The sequence below is a fragment of the Elephantulus edwardii genome, unplaced genomic scaffold, assembly GCF_000299155.1.
Source record: "Elephantulus edwardii isolate Elephantulus edwardi_28Jun2011 unplaced genomic scaffold, EleEdw1.0 scaffold00022, whole genome shotgun sequence".
Taxonomy (NCBI): domain Eukaryota; kingdom Metazoa; phylum Chordata; class Mammalia; order Macroscelidea; family Macroscelididae; genus Elephantulus; species Elephantulus edwardii.
Genome location: NW_006399772.1, coordinates 3320715 through 3339811, shown reverse-complemented (window position 1 = coordinate 3339811; position 19097 = coordinate 3320715). Strand labels below are relative to the sequence as shown.

Below are 19097 nucleotides of genomic sequence, written 5' to 3'. Positions count from 1 at the left end.
GATTTAATAACTATGCCAATTATTAAACATTTCTCAAAGGTAGTTACTAATGTCCTATTTGGTAGTCTCAATTAGAGCAGGGAAGGAAGAATGATCGAGTATGAGAGAGAAGACAAGTTATTTTATGAAAATGTAATATGTATAAATATTTCAGATTATGTCCATTTAATTCAGCTACACTCTCACCTCTTCTAATTTTATGTAGAAAGTATTACCAAATCAAAGTATTATCAACAAAGTCAGCATGTCCCTTCTTATTCAGTTCACCAATATCAGAAACCATCTCTTCAAAAAGTTGAAGACATCTTTTTAACTGAGAGCTATTAACTCCTAGGTTGTGTATATTGTTACATATGTGAGACATGTAACATGTGGAACATGCTGATGAGATTTGACCTGTCCTTCTATAAACAACCCTGAGCTTGTAAAAGTAACTCTTCTCCAAATTCTCTCTTAAAAAATACTTACTTGGAGATCTCTGCCTCCAGATCATGACATTTTAATTCAGCTGGGAATTTGTAGAATCAAAAATTAGTATTTTTTTAGACAGTCCCATACTTCACTCTCATTTTACAGTTGAAGAAACTGAGGCTTAGACTAAAGCAAGTTGCATAGAAATATATACAGAATCTTAGTCTCTAAATTTTATCTAGAGGGAACAGTACCAGTACAAGATGGTGCCTGAACTTGATTTGGATACAAAGCTTCACCGTGTGTGCAGAATAGAGCCATTCTCCAGAGGGTTCTGAAGCTGTGACCTTTTGGAAGTAGATTGCCAAACTCTTCCTTGGTAGTATCTTCATCTTTTTGGTTAGTATTTATGTTATTCTAAGACACCAGTGGAATCCCTTCAGCATCATTCAGCAGTTGTCTAATCCACTAACGTAGGCTTCCTTGAGTCTGTATTGTACTCAATAGAATAGAAATAATTAAGGTAGTGGAAACACAATACTTTGTTACTTTTGCCTGACTTTCAGAGTATGCCACAGTTCAGCTATCATTTAATACTTGTGGTTTCCCAGAAGCTCCCTTTTAATATAATTTTAAGCAAATGTGTTAAATTCCAAAATGAACATTTTTATAAAATATAAGACAGTCTAAAAAAAAGTAACCAACACAAAGGCAATTTATACTTTTTGTTCTATATATTTCACAATATCTTTACCATAGAGATTTCTCTCTGCTTAATTACTTTGATGCTAATTCATTGAGATAGGTAGTATTGATCATTTGTTAATGTAAAAAAACCAAACAACAAGTAGGTGTCAAAAGATTCACAATTACATAAACTTTCCTCCCATATTTCAATTTTACAGTATTTTTACCCCATGTCTAGTTCAGATTTTTTTTAGTTCTTTTCTATGTAATTTTCAAGTGAAAAATCGCTCTTGGTACTTTAAATACTTCCTTGCTCAAGTCATTCTGTACTAAGTAAAATTCTAGGTAAATCTACTTGATGAGTCAGAGAACATGTAGGTTTCATTTTTTGTGAGCTTTCTGTTGTGATCTGCGTGAAAGTTTACAAAGAGCAGGTCAGTACTACATTCAGCTCAGGGATATTTTATTTTATGACATCTCACATTGTGCCATTGCTGATACCACTACCTTTCTTTGGGTCATGTTTCCATTCTTTTTATCCTTTCTCTTTCTACCTTGTGAGCTTTAACCTTAGACAAATACCACTATTGTGATCTTCTGTGATTGTTTTTACCTAAGGATTGAGTTTTTTTAATGCAACAATGAATGAATGGAAATCCAAAATTTCTGTAAATGTTCATTAAAATTAATAAAATTTTTAAAAAAAGTATAGGTTTCAAAAATTAGGTTTGGAACGGGTAGAACGAGGAGCAATGGCAAGTACGGTGACGCTCTGTGGTGCTCTGAGAAGAAAAAAATTGACGCATTTGGTAACAGCTGCAGTCGGCCTCAGAGATTCCAGGACTCACTCGGTGCTATGGAAAAGAGCTTGCTCCCAGTATAAACAGGTGACCAACCATGAGGATTGCCCATTCCAATGGAGAATCCTTATAAGGAACCTCTTAAAAAATGTATCTTGTGTGAAAAACGTGTAGATTATAAGAATGTCCAGCTTTTGTCCCAGTTTATTTCTCCATTTACTGGATGCATATATGGAAGGCACATAACAGGTCTTTGTGGGAAGAAACAAAAAGAAATCACAAAAGCAATTAAGAGGTCTCAAAAACTGGGATTTATGCCAGTTACATACAAGGAGCCTGCGTATCTCAAAGACCCAAAAGTTTGTAATATCAGATATCGGGAATAAATTATGTAAGACCAATAAAATGATTGTGTCACCACCAAAAAAAAAAAAAATTAGGTTTGACATTACTCTGCATCCTCTCAAAAACTACTACAAAACAAAAAGATTACTACATGTCAGGACTCATATTAATTAGGAAAATAATAGCCAATTATAATCAGTCGATACTGTGAGCTAAGGGAAAGGTTATGTGCTAAGGGAGAGTGGTGCTGTTAGGAGAGGCAATTCCTTGGATGAGACCTCATTCTTGGAAAGATCGGCAAAAGTTTACAGGTAAGGACATGGACATATGGAGATTTTACAACTGTCTAAGGGTGTGTAATTTGGAAGTAGTGCATCAAGATTCAGACAGCCTACACGCTAAAACTTTAATTTATACCATTTCTTAAGACAAGCCCATATTTCGCCAATTCCCATCCCAATTAGTCAGAGATCCTCTCATCCAAATTTCTTATCCAATTTTATCCTACACTACCTGGTAAAGTTTTTTCATTTGTTTTTTGTTTGTTTGGTTTTTTAAAATGTTTTAACTAGATTACTAATTCTTGTTTGGAAGACTGTGACCTTCATAAAAAGGAGGGTTATATTAATTAAAGAACTCCTGGTAGCGTAGTGTTTCATGTGCTGTGCTGCTAACTGAGAGACTCAAATCTCCCAACTCTTTCTGGAGAGATAGCAATCCTCACGTTTTGTCATCGCTGGTACAATTATCTTTCCTCCTGTCGAGATTCAAACCCTTTAAAATGCGATAGATGGCCTGAAAATGGGATAGGCAATTGCCAGGAGTCAGAATTGACTTAATGGCAGTTGGTAGTACTTAATGAATGTTCACTGTATTTCAGACAGTGTGTTAAGCAAGATGCTTTCATTTCATCCCCACTGTATCATACTCCTTCAGATCCGAGCACAATGGTACCGTGGCCTATATTCTAACATGTTCGCTTTTATAATTTCTTAAGACTAGCCACATTATGCCACATCCTCTCAATTTACACATTTCTCATTTGATTTTATATTCTTAGGGAGCTCGGAGGCCTAGTGGGTAAGGAGTTACATCACCAATCTAAAGACAGGCAGTGTTAATCCACCAGCTGCTTCATAGGAAAAAGATGAATAATAATAGCTCCCCTCCATGGAGTTTACAGCCTTTGAGAACCTGATGGAGGCTCAACTATGAGTCAGTCTGACCTGATGATAATGAGCTGCAATTTTTAAAAATAACATATTGAAAGAGAATTATTCTATAATGTTGTATAAATATTTGTAGAAATAGCAGTAATTTGTCTCTGTCCTCCTTTGCTCAAGAAATACCGGCGAGCTCTGGTGGCCTGGTGGCGGGAAACTGCACTGTAATCCCAGAGGTGCGCGGTTCAAATCTACCAGATGCTCTGCTGAAGGAGGAGGAACAATCACCTCCTGTACCAGTCAGATCCAATTTGACGGTACACACATAAAATAAATAAATAAAAAAAAAAAAGAAATACCTATTTTTGTGATGATAATGTGTCAAATTCATAGTCTTTAATATTTTCAATTGAGATATACTTGAATCCAATTACTCTGACACGATAATTTTACAGAGAAGCTAATGAAATGTGTTTATATTTGACTTCTGAACACAATATGCCAAATAGAACTAAACAATTATGGAAACTATACTTTCCCTTATTGAATACTATTAACCAAGCCAATAGTATCTTCTACTCACATTTAAATGAGTATTTTACATTTACATGATACTTAAAAACTTGTACTTCCAAATAGCATATAATCTTGTCTGTAAGCAGAGATGGAAAAAGAGCAATCAGGCTTAATTGGCAAAACATATCTGATCAATGATTAAAAATGCATGAATTCCTACTACCTGTTAAAATATATTTTCCCAAATTAAAAAAGCAAAGTCTGAAACAACTCAACAAACTCTCTAGTCAGGAAAGTTCCCCCTCCCCACCTTAGAATAACTGATTAAGTCCTTGTCCAGCATTCTCTTAAATACACATTACATTTACTAGGAATTTAGTTTGGTTGCTTCTTAAGTACTGAGTAATAGAACAAAATTATGACATTATTGAGCATTTTGTAATTGCAAGAATGAAATGCTTGATTTTATTATTCACAACATAATTTATCTCCTTCTGGCTTATTTTTCTTTCCATTTGCAATAAACCTCTGAATTTCACAGGACTTTAAATCAGTAATTGAAGAATTGAGGTAGATTTCATAGTAATTACCCTATAATAATTTCTCAATTACTATGGATAAATAGATTAAATTAAAACAAAACAAAATAGTTACTATGAATTAGATTTCCACTCATATTTACTCAAGGGTATCAGAGTAGAATTGTCCTGTGTATTCCATGACTGGTTTTTCATAAGCAGATCACCAGCTCAGTTCAGTGGTGGTGCTCCGTTGTTAACTGAAAGGTTGGTGGTTTGAAACTTCGAGCTTCTCTACAGCAATAACATATAGTAGTCTGCTTTCTTAAGTCTGAATGATAGCATTGTTTTTCCCTTTAAGGGTATTGTGTGTGTATAACAATCACCAGTGATATATGGAATTTGTTCATATTTTCTAACACATTAAACTTAGAAAATCTCCCTTTGGCATTTACCAGAGTTGTTGTTTTTGTATACTGTTGACTCAGAACTGACCCATGGATGACCCTCCAGTGGGTTTTCAGAGACATTAAATAATGCAGGCAGAATCTTTCTCCCACAAAGCAGCTAATGGATTTGAACCATGTTTCTTTGTGTTGGCAGCACAATTCCTTACCTCTAAGCCACCAGAGTTGCGGTTATTATTAGGTGCTGTTGAGTCAAGTACAACTCATAGTGACCCTATGAACGACAGATCTGAACAATGTCCTAGCCTCACAATCTCTGGCACATTGGAGTCCATTACTGCAATCACTATGCCAATCCACCTGTTTGAGGGTGGAGGCTTTTCTTCACCTTTGTTGTCCCCTCACAATTCTAAGCATGATTTCCTTCTCCAAGGAACAGCCTCTTCTAGCAACATGCACAAAGTATGTGAGATGACGCTCCAACACTCTTGCATCCAAGGAACCCTCTGACTTCACCTTCTTCATGACATATCTGTTTATTATTTTTAGGGATATTGTGTGTACTTCCTCAATACCACAGCTCAAAGGCATCATCCTTCTTCTGCCATCCTTATTACCTGTCCAGCTATCAGCACCATAGTAGAATCATAAAATTATTTAGGGAATTATTTTTTCTATGCTAAATTTAAGGAAAGAGAAGGGAGGCTTTCTTTGAGATACATATTTTAATTTTTTCTCTTTTTAAGAGATCCTAGTCTATCCTATATACTGAGCAATTTTCCCAAAGCTGTTTTAGGCATAAAAACTAGAATTCTGAAATGGTCACTGTTCCTCTCTATCATTCTAATTACACAAGAGGTTACCAGATGTTCGATTGTCAGAGGCCTCCTCCTTGGGATACAATACGTTCTAAAGTGTTTTTATTCTGTGGAAGTATTAACACATAATCTGGGCAGAAGTACATTTCCCACTCCATCTTCAAAGCGCACAATTAGGTTTCGCATGATTTGACTTTCTAATATCTAAGCATTACACAATCCCATATGTTCTTCCAGGTGTAAGTGTTGTTTTAACAAAACTTATTTCTTTTGCTTTTATTTGGAATTGCTGTTCTTATATTGACAATCTAGTCTTTTTATTTCACTGGAAACCAATTCAGCAAATTTCAAAGAGGGATATTTTTACAAGATCATCAGATAGGATGATGGAAAGATAGATTAAGGGATAGCATTTCCAGTTCTTTGTGCAAGAAGCCAGAGTTTTGTCTTAGACTGTAATTGCAGTTCAGCATTAATGTATTCTAGACATTTTTTGTTGGAGTTTAGTATTATTATTTTTATAATTTTTTCCCTCATAGAACAGAGAATCTACTAAAGAATTGAGTTTTCTTGACTGGATAATTTTCTTTTCTCCTCTAATTGTTGTCTTTTCCTATCATCTCTCTTTGTAAATAGAACTTTTAGAGAAAAGTTCCAAAGATGATGACATCAAAAGAAGAGATATCCAGGCTTCTGAAAAATAGACTGCTTTCCTCTCCATTAATTTGGCATACTTTAAAAAATTTATTTTAATTTTTATATTATTAATTTAAATGAAAATTTACAGATACTTTGGATTTCCATTCATTCATTGTTGCATTTTTCTCCCTGCCCACCCCTCCCCCAGTACACTCTTCTCTTTGAAAAGTAAAAGAAAAATTCTTTCATTGTTTTACAATCCTTCTCCCTAGGTCACTACACTATGAAGCATTCATTCCGGACTCTTGTCATGACAAATAATACCTAATCACATATCCCTTTTAAACAGTTTTCTCCCTCATCTGTTTCAGTGAAGTACACATTATTTGTCCCATCTTTCTCAGTCTGTCCCCAACCCTGATATCGGTCCCATTTTATAACAGTGGCACCATGCAGTATTTGTCCTTTTGTGACTGAGGTATTTCACTCACATGAAGACTCAAGCAAGATCCATACCTCACTCCATATACAAAAACCAACTCAAAGTGGATCATGGACCTAGGACTAAAACCAAGGGCTATAAACCTCATTAGAGAAAAGCTAGGAAGAACTCTAGCAGTCTTAATCCACAGCATAAACAGTCTTCCATTTTCCTGAAAAATCTACAACCGGGAGAAGACAAAATAGATGAATGGGACCTTCTACTTTGGCATATTTTTGCAGCCAAGAATAGCAGGCTCCAAGATATTTCTCAATTTTGTCCCATTACTGTAGTCACCTTTGCCCACTCATAATTTTTCTGAACCAATACTTTTCCCACTTATATATACTTTTGGATGCCTATATTGGGCATTTGGGGCATCTTGCTGCATTTGCCTTTGTTAACACGCTGTCTAGAAATAGCAAGGGAAAGCTTTGAGCCTCAAGTTCTCAACAGTACTCTCTCTTGCAGTCTAAGACTCCCTTTGCCTTTCTCAAAGGATAAAACTCTTTTACCTATTCCATACTATTTGGTTAGCACCCCTTTTTATAAATTTCAAAAGAATAATGCATTTTTTATATAAAAAAACCCTTCCATTCATTGCAGGTTTATTGTAAAGATGAGTAAGAATATATTTCAACATATTCACTAGGAACAGATCTATTGAATCTTTCATTCCACTTTGAACTAAGAGGGTTTAAATAATAAGGTTCTTTGAAGATAATTTAAAACTAGACTCAGAAAGTTCTAGTAGAACAATTTTCTACCTACTGTGAGTGAGCTCTAATGCCTGACTTTTGAACCCCAGCTAACCTCCAATGAATCTATACTTATTAATGAGTGAAAAGAAGTAGAACAATACTTATGGAACCTGTACTGTTGAAACATGCACAATCCAATTGCAGTTATTTAAGTTGAAAGGTGTAGTATTTTGGGACTATTTCATTTTCTTGTAATAATTATAGTAAAAAATTGATAGTAGTAGGTGTGGGAACTTGGGGCATGCAGATCTGAGAGGAATTTGTTCTGTGCTTTTGATGTTATTGGTAAGAACTCTCCCTTATGAAGTTAGTAGAGGTCACAAGCTGATGCGCCAACAAAACCCACAGTATTTTTAGAGTACATCTTCTGAGAATTTAAGAATTTTTATTGTAATAGCATCCCTTCCCCACCCCCAATAAAATGTATATGATATATTCTACTCAGAGTAATTTCATCACTACTAATCACTAAAAAAATCTTGGCAACTAACAGCAACTATTTGTACATGAAGATTCCTTTGTGATACAACAGTGTCCTAAGTACTATTGGCATTGAAAATCTCAAGTCTCACTGACTCAGAGCTGCCCATTGGGTTTTCAAGGCCACATTGTGTGGGAAGAGATCCCCCATCTATCTCCTGAGGAGTTACTGGTGGATTTGAACCACCAGAGAAGCACGACTTCTGGGTTAGCAGCACAACTCTCCAGGCACTACAACAGAGCTTGCTGGACTTAGAGGGGGGGAAAAAATGGAAGACATTAAGAAATACCACTGATTAGCTAGCTCTTCAAATGTAATAAATAGTAAGTAGTTAACATTTATTAACTAATGACTTGATGACAGTCTTGTTGTTACTTCTGTTGTGTACTGTTGAGTCAGAACTGACCGACAGTTGACCCTTGGTGCCAGATGGTTTTCAAAGGCAGTTAATTGTACGGGAGTAGCTGGCGGCCTCATCCATGCCTTTGGGATTGTCACGCAACTTGTCACCAAGCCACCAGAGCTCCCTAATATTATGTTGTTTTTAATGATTGTCTTCAAGTCGATGCATAGCGACCCTATGAACAACAAGCCTGAAGCCTGTCTATAACTATTGATGTTTATCAAACTTCATATAGTTTCCAGAGGCATGTTGTTTAAGAAGTGGACGCTATGCCCTAATACTATACTAAATTATTTCTGTTCATTATTTTGGTTAAGATTCATAATAATTTTGTTACGTAGATAAAATTATTATTCTCTTAAACACATAAGGAATTACAACTATAGTTGTTGCTGTGGGTTCTGTAGAGTTGCCTGCTACTCAAAACACCCCAGTATATAACAGAATAAAACACTGTTCAAAACCGTGCCATCTCCAAAATCTCTACTGTGCCCACTGTTAAAGACTGCACAGAGAGATTAACTCTTATCCAAGGCATCATAAATAAGTACTAGAAAAACCCATGTTAAACTGTACAGGACAGTCACTGCCCCAGATGAAGGTTAGATTAGTTCAGAAGATTCATTTCAGAAGAGGAGCTAGCTCACAATTGGGATAGATTTAGAGGAATTAAGTAGGAATGTTAGGGAAACTAGAAAGGCTCATTATCAGAGGACAAGGATAGGGAGAGAATTTGGGTATAAATTATGGAAGCAGAAGTCAACAGCTAGTAGACTCAGCTGCTGGCCATCTACATTTCCACTTGAGATCACTCTTGTCAAATGCAATTACTTTGTGTGGACATAGCAAAATATACACATAATGGAAAACAAAGCATGTTTTCCTAGCATATGCGTAATGTTTCTAAAACAACAAACTGCCTGAAATCACAGGAAAGCTGAAAGACATTACTTGAAACACAAAGAGGGATATTATAAACTAATGAGATTCAGACTGTAAAAGAAAATGAAACAGTGAAACATTTAGTTATTTTAGAAAAATTTTCATTTGAAATTATTTTATTTTGGTTTGGTTTTTCTGTAGTCAAGCATAATAAGATTAGTCAGGAAAGAGCTTGCAAAACTTTCAAGGAAACCATTATTTTTTAGTCCAGAAGGGGCAAGGATGCATTTGAATTATGGTTCTGGAGAATATGGAATACACTGTAAACTTCCTGAAGAAAGAATAAATCAGTCTTAGAACCACAATCACAATGGTCCTTAGAAGAAAGGAGAGACAGCTAGCATCCTTTCTGCTTTGGGCATGTCATCAGGAAAGAACAACTGCTAGAAAGGGACTGCATGTTTGGAAAAGTGGAGAGTCAGTCAGCAAAAATGAAGGAACTCCTTAAGGAGTTGGATAGATACAATGGGCTCAGTCATACTGAAGATCATGGTGATTGTATAGGAATAGGCTATATTGTGCTCTGGTACATGTAGGGCTGTTGGTGCTGACAACAACTGACAAGTTATAGCTAAGGTTATACATAAGGTTGTTGGAGTTAACAACGGGCAAGGAACAGCATGCACTTGAGAAGTCCTTTGGGTGCGACAAACAGCTAAAATAGTAAGCTGCTAACCAAAATGTCAGAGGGTGGAATCAACCCAGAGACAGGTAGGAAGAAAATCTGAGGATTGAGTGAATAAAAAAAAAATAAGCTATTGAAAAATTTATAGTACGCAATTATCCCCTGCTATTGCAGTCAACTCTAAAGTTACTGGATGTAATTGGAATAATGAAAATGTATTTTCTTTTATATAGATTTTGGTCAGATAATGCAATAAATCCAAGCATGTAAAGAAATATTTATATTATTTCTCTTTATCTTTACATTTATCTTTACCTTTATCTTTACCTTTATATCTTTATCTTTATATGCTTTGGTGGTCTAGTGGCACGGAGCTGCAATGACAAGCAAAGGGCACATAGTTCAAATTTGCCAGCTCCTCTGCAGAAGTAAGATGAGCCATCTCCTCCGTGCTATTTACAGCCTCTAAAATTCTCTTGGAGGGTCAGCTGTGAGTTGGCTCTGACTTGATGGCTGTGAGTTAATGACTGAATGTATAATATAGAAAGTACATTGACATCTGTCATTAAAGCTTAAAGTATAATTTAGGAAAGAAAGAAAGAAAAAAATAACAGGAGTGGACTGTACTTACTTAATTATTCCTATACAATTAGCAAATTTTCATGGTTATGAACTTATTGGCCAAAATATATATGTCTAAAGCATGTATGCAATTTACCTAAATATTAAATTAGTGCTTTCAATATAGACATGTAGGATAAAAAAAATCAACTCACAAAGCTATCACTACTTATGAACTCTAATGCAAATTAAAAATATATTACCCCTAAGATTACATCCTTTATCTAGGTCATTTTTCTTCAGGCTTTTATTTTGCACGTGTTTACTCACTTAATCAAAATATATTCCTCAAAACGACTGCAACATTATCACCCAGGTGCTTGTTAGAATGAAGGCTCTTGGATCCCAGACCTGACTATCAAGAATCTACAACTTAGAAATATCCCTGTTTCGTTAGGTGCTAAGTAGTCAAGTATGACTCATAGTGACCCTATGAAAAACAGATCTGAACCCTGTCTTATCCTCATCATCTCTGACACACTTGAAACTACTGTTCAATTCATGTCATTGGGGTTTTTCTCTCCTTCTCCGACCTTCCACCTTTCCAAAGAATAGCATCTTCTAGCAATATTCCTAGGTGATTCTTATACACATTCAGTGGTTAGGAGCCCTACTTTAAGTGAAATACAACAACAACAACAACAACAACAAAACCCCAAACAAACAACAAAAACCAACCCACAAAAAGCAAATTCTGGGGGGAAAACACCCCATATTCTGTTCTCTATAAGTAACATTATCACTTAATGATAGTTCAAGGATCTTGGGATATATTTAAAGTATCCAGCTATCACAAGATGAGTTTGAATCTTTGATTTGGATATTAGCAGTTAAATGCTTAAGCAGTATACCACAAGGGTTCATTAGAAGGATATCTAATTCAATGGACACTTCATATATAACATATTGCCAAATAAACTCCTAATCCCGGACTCCCCCAAGGTCTTTTGAATCTTATTAGAAAGGGATTTAATTCAAGTGATCAGACTAATATTTGGAATCATCTTCATTTTCTTTGTTTTTGACATTTAGCTGTAATCCAATCCTTCAGCTAATTGTGTCACAATGTATCCCAAATCTGACTACTTCTCACTGCTTCCTCTATCATTTCTTCATCCAAGCCACCATTCTATTTGTCTGCAACAATTAAGTCTCTTAATCTAATTGCCTTCCCTGTTTCCAATATTACCTCTCTTCAATCTACTGAGTATTCCTTTAAAAACATAAATCAGATCATATTTTTTTTCGTTCAAAATCTATTCAACTGTCTTAACATCTCATTCAACATAAAGGTTGATTCAAGTCTTTGCCTTAGCCTATTGGGTCCTATTTCATTATGCAAATGACAAAATCTTGTGGGATAAAAGCAAAGGGGACTTAAAGCACTAGATGCAGAAGACCAAAGACTACAGTCTTCAATGTGGATTACATCTCAATATCAATAAACAAAAATACTCACCAACGGATTGATGTTACCAACAATTTCATTTTACTTGGATGTATAACCAACACTCATGGTAACAGCATGGAAAAAACCAAAACATGCGTTGTATTGGGGGAAAATTTGCTGTCAAGGACTTCTCTAAATGCTAAAGAGCAAAGATGTCCATTTAAAGACTAAGGTGTGCTTTCTTTTTTCTTGTGGAGGCCCTGTGGGATTGTATAAACTTTCATTATGAGACCTTTGTTTGATGAAGATGTCACTTCACTGCTAAAGTTCTGCAAATGTAATTAGATTCTGAATTTTAGTATAATGGGGAGAGTATCTGAATTTTCTGGGTGAGCTCAAAATAATCACACAAGTCCTCACAAGAGCACGAGGGTCAGAGGGTTGCACATACTATGCTGCTGGATTTCCAGATGAGGAAGTAGCCACGAGCAAAGGTCTTAAGGTGAACTTTAAATCCGCAAAAAGCAAGCAAATAATCTACAGATGTAATACAGCTCTGTGACACTTTGGTTTTTGTCTAGGTGGAAGTAATTTTTTAACTCAAAACTGTAAAATATTAAAGTAGTAAATTTGTGCTAATTTATTATTAAAGCAGTAGCTAACTAGAACACTCACAAACTTTAGACATCTGTTTAGTTTATCTTATTTTCCCAACTAGTTTTTATGTTTATATCTCAAATTTTGTGGTTATGATTCCACTTATTTCTATTATTAGAATAATTCACTCCTGTAATTTACCCTATTTTCTAAGGAATGTCTTTAATCTGTTTCTTTACTTCCTATACATTTGGAGTGTCAGAACCCTTGACAATTGGCTTTCCTAGCCGTTACATTAGCCCCCGTTGGGCAGGGAGGGGATGGTCTGAAGCTGTCTTAATTGCAGACACATGGTCTTGCAAGTGATCAACAGCTGTGGAACTAGGATAAGAGAGATTCCCACACTGGGCAGCAAGATTTGAGGAAGACTATAGTGAGACGCTGGAGAGAGTGAGATCTTGGTGAGAGCGAGATCCTGGTCAGAGTGAGACTCTGGTGAGAGTAAGACTCTGGTGAGAGCGAGACCCTGGTAATGGTGTTGGAAAGATTGTGGAATTGCTGTGGAGAAATTGTGCCAAGATGTAATCAGAGTAGCCTTGAGAGAAAGCCCACAGTTAAAAGTTTTGTTGTCCTTGCTGGATGGTGGAAGGAAAAGCTGACTGCTAAACTGAGACCAGAGCATGGACTAATTGAGAAATTGTGCCGTAGGACTTCTGGGCTAAAACCTGGACTTACATTGGGCAATATTATTTTCCTCCCCCACTCTCCAACTTATTTCTTTAATAAACTCCACTCTGAGTACCAAAGCCTGTGAGTAAACAATGAGTAAATGGACCATTTGCTACTGCTGTGGCTCAAGAGGTACCCTGTGGCTGGGCGATGGACTCTTTATTTACTTCCTATTTTGAGGTGGTAAGAGGCTGTGCTATTCTCATTCTCTATGGCCCTATCAAAGAGATCCTCATGGTCCTGTGCTCCCTGGCCCCCTTTTCTGCTCTCTTGAAAACTTTTCTTTCTCTTTAATATCTTTAAAAATGTATTAGTATCTTCTCTGGAGAGAGAAATTATTTGAAGGACAACTTGATTCTTTACTCCTCTACATTTTACACTTTAAAAAGAACATTAAGGTCCAAATGACATTCATTAAAATAATGGAGTTTTCTGAATAATAAATTAATCTTGTATTATCTACATTTCATACATATATTAATTCAATTATTTAATTACTTAACCATATGCACATAAGACATTAGTACCTAAAGAGTGTTGCTTGCATGTACTCAAGGTAAAGCAACTTTTCCCATCATTGCTATATTTTGATATAAGATATGGTAATTTATAATGGAGCACATTGATGTATTTATTACATAATTCAAGGTTTATAGGATCTTAACATAAACTAATCAACAACTTGCCTTATGACACAGCTTTGATTGCTGGAAGTGAGGAAAAGTATTAAACACTTGCTATAGAAGATCAAGGACTGCAGTCTTCAGTATGGATTGCATCTCAGTGTCAAGAAAATAAAGGTCTTCACCACATGACCAATAGTCAATATTATGATAGACAAAGAAAGGCTTGAAGCTGTCAGTGAGTTTATCTTGCTTAAATCAACCATCAGCACTCTTGAAAGCAGCAGTCAGGAAATCAGAAGACATATTGCCTTGGGAAAGTCTGCTGTCAAGAACTTCTCCAAAATGATGAAGAGCAATACTGTCATTTAAAAGACTAAGGTACGTCTGATCCAGGCCATATTATTCTTAATCTTCCGTTACACATCAGAGTGCTGGACAATGATTAAGGATGACAGAAAAAGAACTGATGACTTTGAGTTGCAGTACTGGAGAGGAGTACTGAATATCTCAATAGCTGCTCAAAGAACAAACAGATATGTCTTTGAAAAAATGAAGCCAGAGTGTTTCTTGGAAGCTTCATCTTTCATACTTTGGACATGTAGCTAGGCAAAGCTCTTCTTGGAAAAGGATACGCTTGGAAAAATGGAGAGTAAAACCCTCCAACAAGATGGATTGACAGATGACTTCAGGAATGGGTTCTACTGTGCCCGAGATGATGAGGATGGTACAGTTTAGGTCAGAGTTCAGGTTGACTGTGCAAGGGTTGCTATGAGTCATACTCAACTTGACAGCATACAAGATGATAGATAGATAGATAGATGGATAGATAGATAGATGATAGAGAAATAACTAGACAGACAGAGATAGAGAAATAGAGAGCTAGATAGAGATACACAAATACATGGATGATACAATTACAAACAGGAAATATCTCAAAAATTTAGAAGGTTGACACCCAATATTTTTCTGCTTTGAAATAATATACCTTTCAAAATAGCAACAATATCTACTAAAGTTTTAAAACTCTGAAATATATGTATGGACAGATAATTATTGCATACTTTGTGAAATCATTTTCTAAAATATATACTTCTACTCTTGCAAATGTAGATACATGTCACTATTCTCAGAGATTAATTTCATGGTAGTAATTATCTAATCATTAATCCCAGCTACGTTTTAAATTATAATGCTGTCCTCATGATTTCATTATTACTTCAGTATTTTTCTCACTATTTATTAATCTGTTTGACAACTAGATGTTATCAAAATAATTGTAACTTAATATATTCAATTATACAGCTCAAGAGAATTCTTACTTTGAAAAATTCTTTTTTATATCTATGTTTTTGTTGTTAGAGACCATCAAGTTGAGTATGACTCATAGCAACTCTATGAACAAAAGATTTGAACCCTGTTCTATTTTGTGCCATGCTCATACCTCCTAACACACAAGAACCCATTGCAGCAGTCGCTGTCACTGGGAAAATGTAAAGTTATGGACCTCTCTAAATCTCCAACATTGATCCAGGCATTTTAGTATTAGTATTCTTTTACTTTAATGACCTCTGAGATAAAAGATAAAAAAAGATATTTTCAACCTTTGTTCAACAATCCCTGGGGAAAGGTTTGCTCTTGATTTAGCATGGAATCATATGTGGATCTCGAGAGTAGTCATGCTCTTCTGCTTGAACATGGTCTCTGACTCTTGCTATGAGCAAAACAAACTCTTGATTTCTTTGTGTTTATTTTCTGTTTATCAAAATCAGCAAACATGGACCCTTCCAAGGTTCCTCATTTTTTGTATTAATCCATTACCCTTGTTCACCTAACTTTTGCAAGACTCAACTTGTCTGATCCTAGGTCTCTATTTGAATATACATTCCCTAGAAAGGTTACCTAAAGGTTTCAACTCTTTGCTCATACACATCTCTTTCTAAACTTGTTTATCTACTCCATGATACTACTTGTTAATAAGCCTCTTTCAGTCATTGCCATTAGGTTGAAACCTTCTCATAAATAACCCTTCTGTGAGTTTTGAGATGCTCACTTCGGAAGAGATTCCCCATCTTTTTTTTTGCTGAGCAGTTAAGTGGATTTGAATTTTGGATAGGCAGCACAATGCTTTATCCTCTAGGCCATTAGAGCTCTTGTTATAGCTGTTATTTTTTTGCACTGTGAAAAAAATGTTTATGATATGTAGTTCTGTTGGGGAATGAAGGGGAGGAAGGGAGGTTCTCTGACCAGGACAGATCACCTAAGCTCCAGATAAGTGCAAGCCTCCCAATGGCCTTTAATACTGGGTAGAGAAAGCTCCCCTGTGTTTGGCTGTACTGGCTTGAGAAAGCTCAACACCCGGGAAGATGCTGCTGCATCTCTTGAGCTGGGAGTGGTCTGTGTGAGGCTGAGGTTTTCCTAACCAATCTGCATGCCCCACGTGTGCAAGCCCACCCTATCCTGTCTTGCTGTTTACATGCTTGTATATAAGTGCACTGCACTCCCCAATAAAATTGAGCTGGATTGACTCTCTGATCCTCTCCCAGAGTAATGTATCTCTGTCATGCTTACCCCCTTCAGGGTGTCGCTGTTGGTTGCTCGCAGATAGTGACGTAGTTCCAAGGTGAGAGTGGCTTTCCTGATATTTTATGAACCATAACAATAAAAAGTAACACAAAGTAAAAAATATGAGCCAATTGTGGAAAACATAGGATTTTATCATTTAGATGAAGATTATTTTAATAGCACAGGCAAGAAAAATAGTCCTTTACCATTTTATAAGCAATTTATTTAGTACTATTCCTATATCCATTACCAGTAAGTAATATAATTCCACTTAAGCTAAACTTTTTAATCTCACCTAAAGCACTTTCAGGGAATTGTTACGTGTTGTAGTTGACTTAATGGCACCCAACAACAAAGCACATTCAAATGTCTTGCTTACAGTGTTAGATAAGACCCTATAAAACACAATGCTTAATCTTGGTTCTTGAAATAAAATATTTCTCTTTTATGTGATGGCATAATAATTAGGCTATGACAACTTGCTGCATATGTATTTGTTTTTAATTTAATTTTGAACTGCAGATCAGTCAAATATTATAAACAATAAAGTTATCTTTGTTAATTCAATTATGTACCATATGGTTGGAACTAGCCCTTAATTGACCCCTGCAGTGGGTTTTCAGAGGCAGGTAAACACATGGGAGGAGATCACCCATCCTTCTCCCTCAGAGCTTCTGGTGGCTTGAATAGTGTTCTTTTATGATTGCAGCACAGCTTCTTGATAATAACAATATTTTATCCAATGTTTCATTTTATGACATGTTATCAATTATTACATCATGTTAAAATTTAGTGACACATATCAGAAGATATTTAGAATGATCTATGAAGAATTAAACATTTACAAAACCAAAGCTGAAACAACAATATTTAGCATTTAAAGGATATTTTTCATTATAAAATTGCTTCTGCACATACTAATGGATTATAACATTTAAATGAAGATTGTAATTTATGATCATTATTTTATCCTTAATCTGTATAGGAAAAGAGTGAGAATGGTTTATACAATGTTCTTAAAAATCAGGTTAAAAAACATAAAAACCCTTCTCACTTTAGATTTGTCTTGTCATCCATAGACTGTTCTACTCTTCTTCATGAAAATTCTCATTCTTACTATTTTACCTCTTAGAGATTCAAACCATTGGTTTTATCCATTCTCTCACATATTTCTTAACAATCTAATAACCTAAGCTTAATGGGTGCTCTGGTGGCCTACTGGCTAAGAAGTTGTGCTGCCAACCAAAGGTAGATAGTTCGAATCCACCAGTTGCATCACAGAAAAAAGATAATGGTCTCTGAAACCTACTAAAGAGTCAGCTGTGACTTGACTCCAATGTGAGTTAAGAGCTTAAGAATAATCATAATGCCCTAAAACTTGGGGTGGGAGTGGGGATGTGTGGGGTGTGGGGTGGGGGTGGATTGTGTACCAAAGAAGGAGTTTTTCTTTTACTTTTCAAGGAGAGGAGCAAACTGGGGGTGGGGGTGGGGGTGAGTGGGTGGGGAGAAAAGGGCCACAATGAATGAATGGAATTCCAAAATCTCTGTAGATGTTCATTGAAATTAATAATAATAAAAAAGAAAGAAATATATACCCACTATCATCAGGTCTATTCTAACTCACAGTATCCCACCAACGCCTTTTTTTTAAAAAAAGAATACTGTAGCTATGCTTAACTGGAAATATGAGCAAACTATGCCTCTTAGGTTTCACCTGATTTAATAAAAATCAGAATAATGATCTGAGATCAGTTATACACAAAGCTCTATATTGTCTTCCACCACAAAAACTCTCCTATCAACATGAAATTTTTTAATTTTGTGGTTTTTGGGAATTTAAAAAAAAATTTCCTCTAATCATCACTCTTGATCTTCTTATCAGTTGCTAGTGATCTTATCATTTTTTGACCTTAAGTGAAATTGACCCTTAGAACAATAGATAGGAACCTGCCTGATCCTGTACCAGCCTTAGCATCACAGATATGATGTGTCAATCTACTTTACTAAGGGTTCTCTTTTTTTGCCAACTCTTTACTTTTCCCTCCAGGATGCCTTTTCCCAAGGACTAGCTACCCCTGAAGACATGCCCTAAGTTTGTGAGATGAAGTTTCACCATTGTACCTACATAAAGACCACCCTGATTACAGTTCAATCAATGCAAGTTTGTTTGTTCTTTGATAGTCCATAAGATATTCTATACTCTTCACCATCTACAAAATTCAATGGCATCAATTCTTCTTTGGTCTTTTATTACTTCTTGTCTAACTTCTACATAAATATGAAACAGTGAAAAATGCTATGGGTTGTATCAGGTGCACTTTAGTCTTTAAACTGACATCTTTACTCTTTAACACCTTAAACAGGTTCTTGAAACACATTTACCCAGTAATTTATGTCTTTGGATTTACTACCATTACAATGGCTGCTGATTATGGATCTAAGTAAAAAAGAAATATGGGAAACTTCAATTTTTCACAATCTACTGGTCATTGGTCCAGTGGTTAGGACCATGGCTTTCTGGATGTTGAGATGCAATCCATATATAAAAGCATATAAAAACAGTAACATACTATTG

General features: G+C 35.7%; 1 protein-coding gene and 1 pseudogene across 1 annotated transcript in view; one reads left to right on the top strand and one right to left on the bottom strand.

Moving 5' to 3' along the window:
* Nucleotides 1-19097, bottom strand: part of MAGI2 (membrane associated guanylate kinase, WW and PDZ domain containing 2) — a 1911292-nt gene that overhangs the window by 1276777 nt on the left and 615418 nt on the right. The gene's annotated exons all lie outside the window — the stretch shown is intronic.
* LOC102845511 lies at nt 1851-2284 on the top strand (annotated as a pseudogene).